Source organism: Alosa pseudoharengus, unplaced genomic scaffold, assembly GCF_046254945.1.
Source record: "Alosa pseudoharengus isolate Yale_2024_CS ecotype anadromous, Long Island Sound unplaced genomic scaffold, YU_APseudo_1.1 YU_APseudo_1.1_scf_6, whole genome shotgun sequence".
NCBI classification, from domain to species: domain Eukaryota; kingdom Metazoa; phylum Chordata; class Actinopteri; order Clupeiformes; family Clupeidae; genus Alosa; species Alosa pseudoharengus.
Window position 1 is genome coordinate 26,345,305 of NW_027468848.1, and position 11,264 is coordinate 26,356,568.

At 38.9% G+C, this 11,264-nt stretch overlaps 2 long non-coding RNA genes across 3 annotated transcripts; one reads left to right on the top strand and one right to left on the bottom strand.

The window, feature by feature from the left end:
- Window positions 1-3,121, top strand: LOC143105841 (uncharacterized). The gene is made up of 2 exons (XR_012983558.1): window positions 1-419; window positions 2,113-3,121. It is a non-coding gene; the product is annotated as an uncharacterized LOC143105841 (long non-coding RNA).
- Window positions 3,122-4,830: 1,709 nt separating this feature from the next.
- LOC143106383 (uncharacterized) lies at window positions 4,831-5,950 on the bottom strand. Of its 2 annotated transcripts, none has more exons than XR_012983680.1 (6): window positions 5,930-5,950; window positions 5,736-5,777; window positions 5,473-5,637; window positions 5,287-5,379; window positions 5,109-5,177; window positions 4,831-5,007 (listed from the first exon to the last, which is right to left on the bottom strand). It is a non-coding gene; the product is annotated as an uncharacterized LOC143106383 (long non-coding RNA). The 2 variants fall into 2 exon arrangements; XR_012983679.1 differs by lacking the exon at window positions 5,930-5,950 and adding an exon at window positions 5,850-5,894 and having other exon boundaries at window positions 4,832-5,007.
- Between the last annotated feature and the right edge of the window lie 5,314 nt (window positions 5,951-11,264).

Consider the following 11,264-nt stretch of genomic DNA (forward strand, 5'->3'; position numbering starts at 1 on the left):
CAGTTATCTACCCACTGATTTAAGGAACTGCAGTTTAATATAGCCATGTTTATTAACAGACCTGTCATTTAATGGATGTGATGGGTGGGTGGCACCTCAATAGCATGCCTACAAGTAAAGGGATCTTTAGTTTGTGAAGGGTAGTGTTAGGCTACATGTTCTTCATTTCATAGCCCTTATTTGCCCCTTGTTTGATGTACCTGACTTGCTCTGAGGCATGTGTTAAGATGCATGTGAGTGTAGTAGTGCTTCAGTGATGGTCTTTTCATGTTCTGTGTGTTTTGCAACATATTAATCTTAGTCTCCCTCTGTTTGCAGGTGGTGTGTTGTGAGGATTGCTGCAGTAAGAACACTGAGTGCATTCTGGAATATTCCAAATGTGTGCCACGTCCAAGCTCGCAAGAGAGTTCACTCACCAGGTAAAGACACACACACACACACAATGTTATTTTGAAGTATTAAATCATCAAATCAAAAACATTGTTGTTTTAAAATTTTTGAACGAAATGGTTGGTAATTAGCACGTTTACGAGTATAGTTTACATTCCGGTATGATGGCAGAAGTGTCTTTGTGTACTGTGTGTCAAAACTATACTATTTAGCATGGTTGTGCAGCTACTTCAAATACTGTAAGTATTGTAATTTATCTACATATAACACTACAGTTAAGCGTGGGAAAAAAGTGGAGGTGGGGGTGGGGCGGGGATTGCATGGAAGGAGATGCATGCTATTTCAAGATTTGAACACCCATTCACTTTACTTTTTTAGCACAGTTAATTTGGACTAAATGCATCAGTTTTTCGTTTTTTTTAATTTTTTTTACATGAAGACATCCTTAACTTGTGAGTGTTGGAATTGTTGCTAGGTAGTTCATTTAAGTTCACTCAAAATGTCAGGCCGATTGTATGGTGTGTGCGTCTCGTCACTGCTATGGCGCGTTTACATGTTATCTGTCACTGCCAGCACGTTCTATACTCAGCGTCGTCCATCCTTGCAAATGGGTTCAAGTGAGGACATAGAGTTAAGTTGTAAACAATTGTAAAAATGATTGCCATAATCTGATTACACTCAAAAGACGTCTGGTTTTGGTACTCTACAAATTAATGTTTTACTTTTGTTATGCAATGTTAATGGTATACAGATTAAAACATGTTTTCAGTGTCTCTTTAGCTGAAAACTACTTCCAACACGCATGCCTCTTCCATGAATAGGCGCTCTTAGCCTGGCTAACGTCAGACCTCATTGAGATAGGGTCTGGGAATTAGACATTAATTTTCTCGTATTTGAAACATGGTTTACGAATGCCCAGAGCCGTTTATTGGGCGCTACGAATGTCTATCAAATACGTCTGTACATAGCTCATAACGGCTTCGGCGTGTCGTCATCGGCTTGCTGCCCTCCCTCCGTTCTGTGATTGGTTCCTTCGTTGAGGTGAAAACGAAGTCCATAGAATCCAGGCTGCCTAGCAGCGTGAATAAAATCGCGTGCGTAAGGCAGCATGGGAAAACCCAGGCTAAGGCACTCTAGTCCTTGAGCCACCCCCTAGTCCACCCACCCACCTACCCATCCGCCCCCCCCAAAAAAAAAAAAAAAAACTTGGGGGTGTCACTCCCGGGATTTTAAAAACAATTCTAGTTGCTCAACATCATGTCTGATTAGCAATAACTGCTATGAAACAGAGACATTACATTTTCTGGTCAGTGAGGTTTAAATTAATTAGTTCCTGAATCCTATCCCATTTAATGTGACTTCAGAGGGCTTGAGAGGGATAGGATTTAAACCGTGGCGGACCGCCATGCTTAAATAAATGTAGAGGAAACACTGGATATTCCTTTCCTTGTTCTACAACAACAACCTAATAACATGATCATGCTGATGGCTGATAGCTTTTGCTCTTCCCAAATACAAGTAGCCAGGTGAGATGTTTGCAACTACATTACTTTTTATCAATCCAGTTGCAGCAGGCCTAGTTTCCAAACCACAATTGTTGAACTGTGATGAACTGCCCTATTTGTGATTGTTTTTAGAGATTCTAGAGGTTTTATACTAGTGCTGCCACTAACAACTAATAACTAATTTTGTTGTATAACTCGCACTCCTCCTTGTCCACAGGTGGCAGCAGTGCGGTGGAGGCAGAGTGGCAGCAGTACGGTGGAGGCAGAGGGGCAGCAGAGCTGGCCTAAACAAAACAGTCTTCAGCCCTTGGAACCGCACCTGGCTCTTTGGCCCCAAGAACAAACCTTCCCGTCATAGGTGCCTCTGATAGTGCTTCACTCACAAGAATGGTAACAAGAATGCACTTAAAGAATGCCCTGGCAGGAGCATCACATATGAATACTTTCACAGACAGTTGAAGTGCTTTGCCTCCATGAACAATGCCATCTTGCTGTAACTGCTGCAACTCCTGGAGAAAGTCACTTAAGTACTCTTCCTCTGAATTTGGTTTAGCAACTCCACAGTAGATGGCCACAATGAAAGGAGCAAAGTTGTGAAAGTTGCAGAGTATGGGCCACATTTGGAAGTTGGAGGATTTAAAAAGTGGCACACCATCAATGTTAAAGCACAAATGTAGGTGCTCAACGATTCCTGGATGCTGAGACAAACGTTTGGTTTTGGAGTAGCATTGTCGAGAATGGTCAGAAAAATCTACCAAAAAGTTTGTAAATTAAAGGATGGAAAAAGTATGGGATTTTAAAATAGAAAATGTGTAGGAACCCTGTTAAAAGAAACCATTTCTCTGTCTCTCTCCATTCAACTGGATCTCTCAATGTTCTCAATGTTCTCCAACATTCCATTACTTGTTACTACATTGTACATGTTGTCATACATTGTTCATATTTAGCCATATTTATTCTGCCCTTATAAGAAAACTACTAATACACTGCACATATTTAATTTATATTACTCTAAACCACCTTCTATAAACCAACTGTATACTACTGTCTACACGGCACTGTGTCTTGTCCTGTATATGCACCACCTGTCTATACTTTGTATATCACTTTTCTGCTTTTTTGCACTTCTAGTTAGACACAAACTGCATTTTGTTGTCTTTGTACTTGTATTCTGCACAAATAATCAAAATATATGTCAATAAATGCTGATGTAATTTTGACATCAATGTTTGTCGCATTTATGTTTATTTGACATTGAAGCTTGATATTGAATGATATCAAAACAACATCAACATCTTGACATCAAATAGATGTAGAATTGACATCAAACGCCAACAAAGCTTGACATGGAAATGACATCTTGATGTAGAATAAATGTTGAATTGACATCAAAGCTTGACATTGAATGATATCAGAATAGCATCAAAACGACATCAACATCATGACATCTTGATGTCAAATAAATGTCGAATTGACATCAAAGCTTGACATTGAATGATATCAGTAAAGCATCAAAACGACATCAACATCTTGACGTCAAATAAATGTTGAATTGACATCAAATGCCAACAAAGTATGACCTCAAAATAACATCAAAACGACATCGCGGAGGTCAAAATCTTGACGTCAAATTGACATCAGTACATTGACGTCGATACAACTTTCATTCTAGACCTGTTTCTAGACGTAATTTTGACGTCGATGTTTGATGTCATATTGATGTTGAACTGACATCAAATGCCCACTGGGTATGCAGGGCAGTTGAAAACATTCGGGGCTTAGCCCATAGAGTATAAACGGTTTTCATAATTCCCATTTTGCCTGACTTGCTGCTCACTTTTCATAAATGAATCCACTGACTCAAGCCTCATTTGCACCACATTTATTAAATATTATGGACAATAAAATTTTGACAATTAGAGGATGTAGCCTAATGACATTTAGCTATCTTGACATTTTCTGTTTGCTAGAAACGAACTATATAGACACCTAGCAGAGTGGCTTTTAAATAGCAATATGCATTATATGGTTTGTTATGCTTAGCTTAGGGAGAAGGGAACATTGAAGACTCACTAATTCGATTTTACAACTAGGCAAAGCAGGCCACCACTGTTTGGCCAGCTCCAGACTGTAGGCTAGAGGCTGATAAAAAAAAACTGAACTTGTAGGGTAGTCTAAATGACGAGAACAGGATAACTCCACCACCACCTTGTTATTGATGACTTCATGATTTCCTTGTAACGTAGGCCTATACCAAATATCAAATGCAAACAATGACATGCCCAACCTCGCGCGCGCACATAGCCTACACTGTAAAAATTATAAGATCCTGGAGGAACTTTTAGGGGTTCTTCAATTTGAAACTGTGGGGGAACCTCAATAGGTTCTTCGAAGAACCTTTAAAGAAAGGTTCTTTGAAGAACCTTTTCAAAGGTTGCTTGAGGAACCTTTTGAAGTTCATTACAGAACCTTCATTATTATTAACCTTTATTATTATTATTATTATTATTAGAAGAAGAATGTATTAACCTTTATTATTATTATTTTTATTATTATAATGTGGGATAAATGTACATGAAACAACAGATTTATTTAAGCAAGAATTTAATCAAAAGCATGTCAAAGCATGTCAATGGCAAAATATTAGGAATACTGTACATGGATGGATGGACAGATAGATACGTACATAAATAAATATATAAATAAACAAATAATACACAGGCTACATAGATGAACGCATAAATGAAAACATCTATTAAACAATGCTATTAACAAGAACACAATTTTAACTTCCTAATATAAATGAAATAGTCAATAAATGATTGATTGAACTACAGTATTTAATTTAGAGTATGAAATTTGACATCCGAAATACGGCAATGGGGATTTTTCGTTTGTCTTAATATCACACAGACTGTAAAAACACCGTCTTGTTCACGGCCTTCGGGCATTCCATATTGAAAATTAAATAAACTGCTAGCAATGCTCCAATGCCCATCGACACATCTTCTGGTGTTACGATGTCTTGTCTGTCCATGCAAAGTGTAATGGTGGTGTCTTCCTTGAAGGGGTTGCCTCTCATGCATAGGGTAGGTGCGGGTGTCTTGGATATCTGAAAAGTGCAGAATAACAGTATTTACAATGGTGATTGATGATATTCAAGCGCATTGGCAGGGGAAGTTTCTAACAGTGTCAAATGACTGGTACTCTTACCTTATCCACAACGTATGAGCCTCTCAGGATTGTCCCCAAACAGATATGGCCGCTCTGCTGCACAGAGTCCTGAATTTGAACAATACACTGGATAAGTCTTATAGCAGTAATAACATACTTGTAATTCCATAGTTTTATAGCAGTAATGACATGAAGTGTAAATCAAACTACTTAATACCTTTGTATTTGTAGTATGTCTCCTCACAGGCCTGATTTAGTGCAGATTGGTACTTAGGTCAATGTTATGCAGGTGCTGAATTTCAGAGAAAACCTTTAAAAAGATGAGAACAAATTACATGTTTGCTTGGCAGAAGAACATCTGAAAGATAATTTGCAGTGAACTAAATGCCAAATGTTAACTCACAGTTCAAATGTGGTGTAAAGCTGGGTATTCGGTAAGGATTTCCTGTGTGGAGTGGCGTTGAATAAATGGCACTCTGTCACTGATTGTTCTCCTCATTCTGTTTTCAATCGTATTTAGATCAGGGTTTACTTTTCAACACTCCTCCTTCATTTTTGTCTCATTGACCTGTAAATGTTACATCCAATTTAAAGTAAAGGTCAATTTGGTTAAAGAAATGTAATAAGTATTAATATATGGTGTTTAATCATCATCTGAAAACTTACATTGGATTTAGATACGCTTTCATCACCGAGAACATCTACAACCTGTCAGTGTAAAAAGATCATCAGTGAACATATGCACACGCACGCACGCACACACACACACACACACCATACCTGAACTACAGTGTTTGCATCCTGGGTAGCAGGTATCTGTGAATAGAAAAAAATAAAAATAAAAGTGTGGTTTCCCTCACATTGGATTGAGTTTTGTCCTGGAATAGTTACCAGGGCTGTCTGCCAATACATAAAAGGCCAAAGTAAAACATTTTGATATTCCCTTTGCCCTTCAGCATGTACATGTTTGCCCCTTTTTGGGGTTTGTAGATCAGCTATGCCACCCAAGAAGAAGAAAGGGGACATACAAAGCTTTTTCATTATGCAGAGTCTAAGTAGGCAAACTAGCCATACAAACTGGCAACTGGTGACCAGGGTTTCAAATTCGGATTTTACTGTGTAAAATAACATTAGCTGTTAGGATTACCCAGGGTATTGTCACAGCTAAACCTTGCTTCTGTAATCTTTCAACCAAAGTTAGGAGTCATGTTGAATAGGCTATGTGCCGCGCGGACAGTCGCATAGGAGTCACTGGGTTGCCAATCTTGCAGTGTATTTGTGAATGTAGCCTGCACAATGCAAAGAAATAAAAGATAAACTAGGTGCATTTCCATAGAAATGAACATTGCGAGACACCAGATATTTCTTCTATGATCTCATCCCATAAAGCTTTTCTTTGACTTTTTGAGTTTTTTGAACATTTATTTGATCTAATGACATAGCAAACATGATGAATTGAATCCACATATCCTTGCACTTGCGAAAACTATTTTTCACTAGCCTAAAACAATGAGGTCGCAAAAACAATGACTTCAGACTTGACTTGCGACTCCACTCAAAAGACTTCAGACTTGACTCGTCGGACTCGAGCTTCGAGACTCCTGAACAAGCTGTATTTCATGAAATTATTTTTTTTTTTTTTATTCTAAATGTATTCATGTATTTCTATTTTATTTTATTGCTACATACAGAATACTTTGGAAAACGTATAACGAGCGGCATGGCCCCTTTGCCATAATGTGCAACGTAATCAATAGGCCAAAATCATAATTGTGTATCTGTGCCGAATTTCGTAATTCAAGTCCAGTGCAGAACTGAATAAGAAAATCATAAGGCTATGTATCTTGAAGTTCCAGTATGTGAGAAACTCGACGTGCCTTAATATCTCCAACCTCAAGTATGCAGCTAATAAGGAAATATAATTGTTATTTAATTAAACAAGGTGAACTTCTCCCCACTGTGGAATGCAGATAAGGATGCTACAAGGAAGGGAACACACTCAACACCTTACCATCTGATGTCATTGTGGTTCATTGAGATATCTGACATTTTTTCTGTTAAAGATTGGCATGCGACAATAGGACATTGTTGCCTTTGTCGGTGTCCTTATGTGAAGTTGCACAGGTAAACTTGCTCATCTTTACTTGCGTACGACTTTACACCAGTGCTTCAGGGCAGCCGTGGCCTACTGGTTAGCTCTTCGGACTTGTAACCGGAGGGTTGCCGGTTTGAACCCCGACCTAGGCATGGCTGAAGTGCCCTTGAGCAAGGCACCTAACCCCTCACTGCTCCCCGAGCGCCACTGTTGTTGCAGGCAGCTCACTGCGCTGGTGTTCCAGTTTAGATGGTGAGCAGTTTAACTGGTGATATTTGCATAAAATCAGTGAATATTCAACAAGACCCTGCCTACTTCTTAATCTGCTCTGCCTCCGATAGTGCAGGTTTAGGCTACATTTTCACGAAGTGTTTGCAAGTGAGACAATATAACGGATAGCCTATCGCTGAAAACATCACCAGTGTATGTCTAATACATGTCCGTTTAAGCATTATCCACAAATATGACACATACTGAATGAATGGAAAAAAAATAAAACTAGCGATCCAGCTGGGATTTGAACCACGGATGGACAAGAAAGTTGATCAGATTAGCTTCCATATTGTCTATACCACTACACTATGAGCTGTTGAAATTGATGCAGGATTTGTATGTATTGCACTTTTAGTCAAAGTTAACACAGGTTAACATATGTAAGAAATATACGCCCATCACAATTTAACATGGGCATATGCAAGCCTCAAAACAACAAAGTAGGTTCATCTTTGCCTCACATACCAACACCTAACTGATGTACAACAAACTGGCATGTCCCCACTAACACTTTATTCCATTTTGGGGGTTAATAATATGAAACACGTCAGTCATGTGCAAATGTTATCATAAATTATTGTTATCTTAGTCTCGGTGAAGTTATGCAGTGAGCTGTGATTTGAAGTGAACATATGAAATTTATTTTCTCTGAGTTAGACTTTTATTATTTAATTTGTTGGTCCTAATTTGACGACAGAAAATGGTCATCATGGTAGCATATTTATGGATGACAAAACTTTGATGTAGCTACCGAGAGTTTGATGGTAGATGATGCTGTTTCAGATTCCCACATAGCCTCAATTAGATAATAGTTTAACCTACTGCTCTTCAGCAGTCTGTTGCAAAACATTCACATAGCCTAGATGTGTTTGCTATAATGAATATCTTGATCGATTGACAAATAAGCTGTCACAACATAGGCGTACCCATTCAATTAATGGAAACTCCATGCTGTTGTAGAAATACACACTAACCAGTGGTGCAACTGGTTAGCAGGGTGGTCTACTGCTAGCTTGCTATTTTAGTGAGCAGTTAGAGGCCCACATGTGATCATTATTTTTGCGCATTATAATCACGATGTATGATCTGCCCACAAAAAAACAACGTCTGAAGAGGGGTCATGCATGCAGTTTGTTGTAACTGTTTTGGTATGTGAGGCAATCTGCATTATTCAAGGCTTGCATTCGGTGTCATGTCACCAGTTAACATGGACATCAGGATATAAGTAGCTAGGTAGCTAGCTAGTAGACTAGCACTACATTAATGATGGTTGATGATGGCATAGCAGTGACTGCTCGTCTCTCTGGTGTAGTGGTAGTGCTGATTGCGTTGTACATTTTGCCTCCTCGAGACTTATGTTCGAAACCCAACAAAACCTTTGTTGTTTTACTTTGACACTTTGCAGTTTGCAGAGCATTTTGTGTGGATAATGCTTAAGTGGACATGCATTTTACATGACCTGGTGATTTCCGCGTGTTTTCGGCAAGATCTTTCTTTGTATTCTGTCTCACTGTGGGCTTGTGAAAAGGTGAATCTCCCGGCATTCGAGGGGCGGAGGCAGAGCAAAGCGCTGTTAACAAGTAGGCAGAGTCTTGTTGATTATTCACGGATTTTATGCAAATATCACAAGTTAAACTGCTCACCATCTAAACTGGAACACTGGGATTAGTATGTGCTTCACCTCACTGTGTGTTCACTGTGTGCTGTTTCACGGATTGGGATAAATGCAGAGACCAAATTTCCCTCACGGGATCAAAAGAGTATATACAGTATACTTATACTTACTTATACTTCAGACCAGAGCTGATGCTTCAGCAATTCATGGGTTTCATCAGGTCCCTTTCCACAGGTGTATAAAATCAAGCACCTTAATTATCAATGCAGACTGCATGGTGCTTGATTAATACACCTGTGGAAAGGGACCTGATGAAACCCATGAATAGCCGTCACTGAAAAGCTGTGAGTGTCTTGAACACAGCTGTTCTCACATTAGCTGATTGCGATAAACATAAACCATTGTTGCCTAATTACCAATTATTCATTACACCTGTGTGTAGTATCTACTTTTTTAGTGTTTTTCACATATAGTATTTTGCAGTATTTTTAAAATACAAAAATACACACCAATAAAGTATTTTGATACAAAATACAGAGCCATTTCCTTCAACCCAATAAAATACAAATGACAAAATACTATTTTGTATTTGAAATAGGCCTACATATTACATGTTTCAGAAATACTACACATCCCTGAGAACAGGCAGATTACATCTTTATAGTTGGCCATATGATGACATACTTAGGTTAATACTGTATTTCACCAGTTAGGGCACCAAAATGGCCTGCGGCGGCACTGTGTAGCCTATCTTGACATGTCTTTAAGGCTACGTTTATACGGTGACGATGAAAAGAGAAGATGCAGAAGTGGCGTCTCGTCTTCATTTTTTTATTTGCGTTTAGACGAGCATTCTCAGGGGGAAATCTTTGTGAAGACGCAAGAGTATGTGATATTCGATTGAATATGCATTCCAGACCGCTGTGTGGTGGTGTGATAGAACCCCAGTACGTGACGCGCAGACATTCTAATTTGACAGTTTAGCCAGAGAGGTAATCAAGGATCTTTGGTTTAGCCGTTTAGACGGAGACGCAACCCGGGTCGTCTTCAAAACTCTACACTCTGGAAGGAGTCTTCAGATTTTTGCGTCTTCAAGCCCCGATGGCGGGGTCGCCGTGTAAACGAAAGGCACTTATGATAAAATATTTTGTCGTCTTCCTTCGCAATCGTTCTTGTATAAACGGCCCCTAAGTTTTGGGTTACAATATACAGGTAGTGGGCTCTCTGTTGATTTTAATGAGTAGGCCTAAGCCTAAAGTTACAGCATTTCTATCACAATTGACCAGACTTCGACCTTTGGTCTGCTTTTAACAAAATTCTGGCTATGATTATTCCTTGTATTGCATCATGAGCCATCACTGCGCCTATTGCATTCTACTGTTGTTAACCTTAAGCCTAGCTCATTCATTATGTTATACCACATCGCCCTCCATTAGAAGTGCAATGAGCTGCATTGAGCATAATAAACTGCATTTAGAATTCCAAATCCATATTTCTAGATATTTTGGTAAAAGTAACTTAAAAGTAATACAATAGTAGTGTAATGCCTTACAATTCAGATACAATAATATTATAATGTAACAAATTACTTTGAAATGACAGTAAAGAGTAATACATAATACATTACGATTTTGAAGTAACTTGCACTGATGACAACCATCACTTTCTATGTAATGTGTGTGTATGTGTGTGTGTGTGTGTGTGGAGGGTCAATCAAATTCTATGATTGCCACTGATGTGAATGATCTCACAAATCACACAAACCAAATAAAATTTTAAAAAATCGCAAAAGTATCGAAATCGAGATTCTTCACTTAGTATTGGTATTGAAACAATAATGTTGGTATTGTTGTGTTGGGGATGTGTCCCCACCAAAGCTGAGACCAAACCTACGCCCTTGTCATCTGCAAACTTGATGATGGAGGTATGACTACTGTTGGCTTTGCAGTCATGTGTGTAGATGTTGTACAGTAGTGGACTCAAAACACAGCCTTGGGGAGCACCAGTGCTGATGGTTAATGAGTCAGATGTCAGACCCCCCACTCTAACCACTTGTGAACGGTTGGTGAGGAAGTCAAATATCCAGTGACACAGATGTTTTTCACACATTAGTGAGTGAATGCAAAGATAAAGCTAGACAGCTGGCAGGAGCTTATAAAGATGGCTTGAAGGTACCCTGATCAGTAAAAGTAAGACAACAGCAAGACAAAAG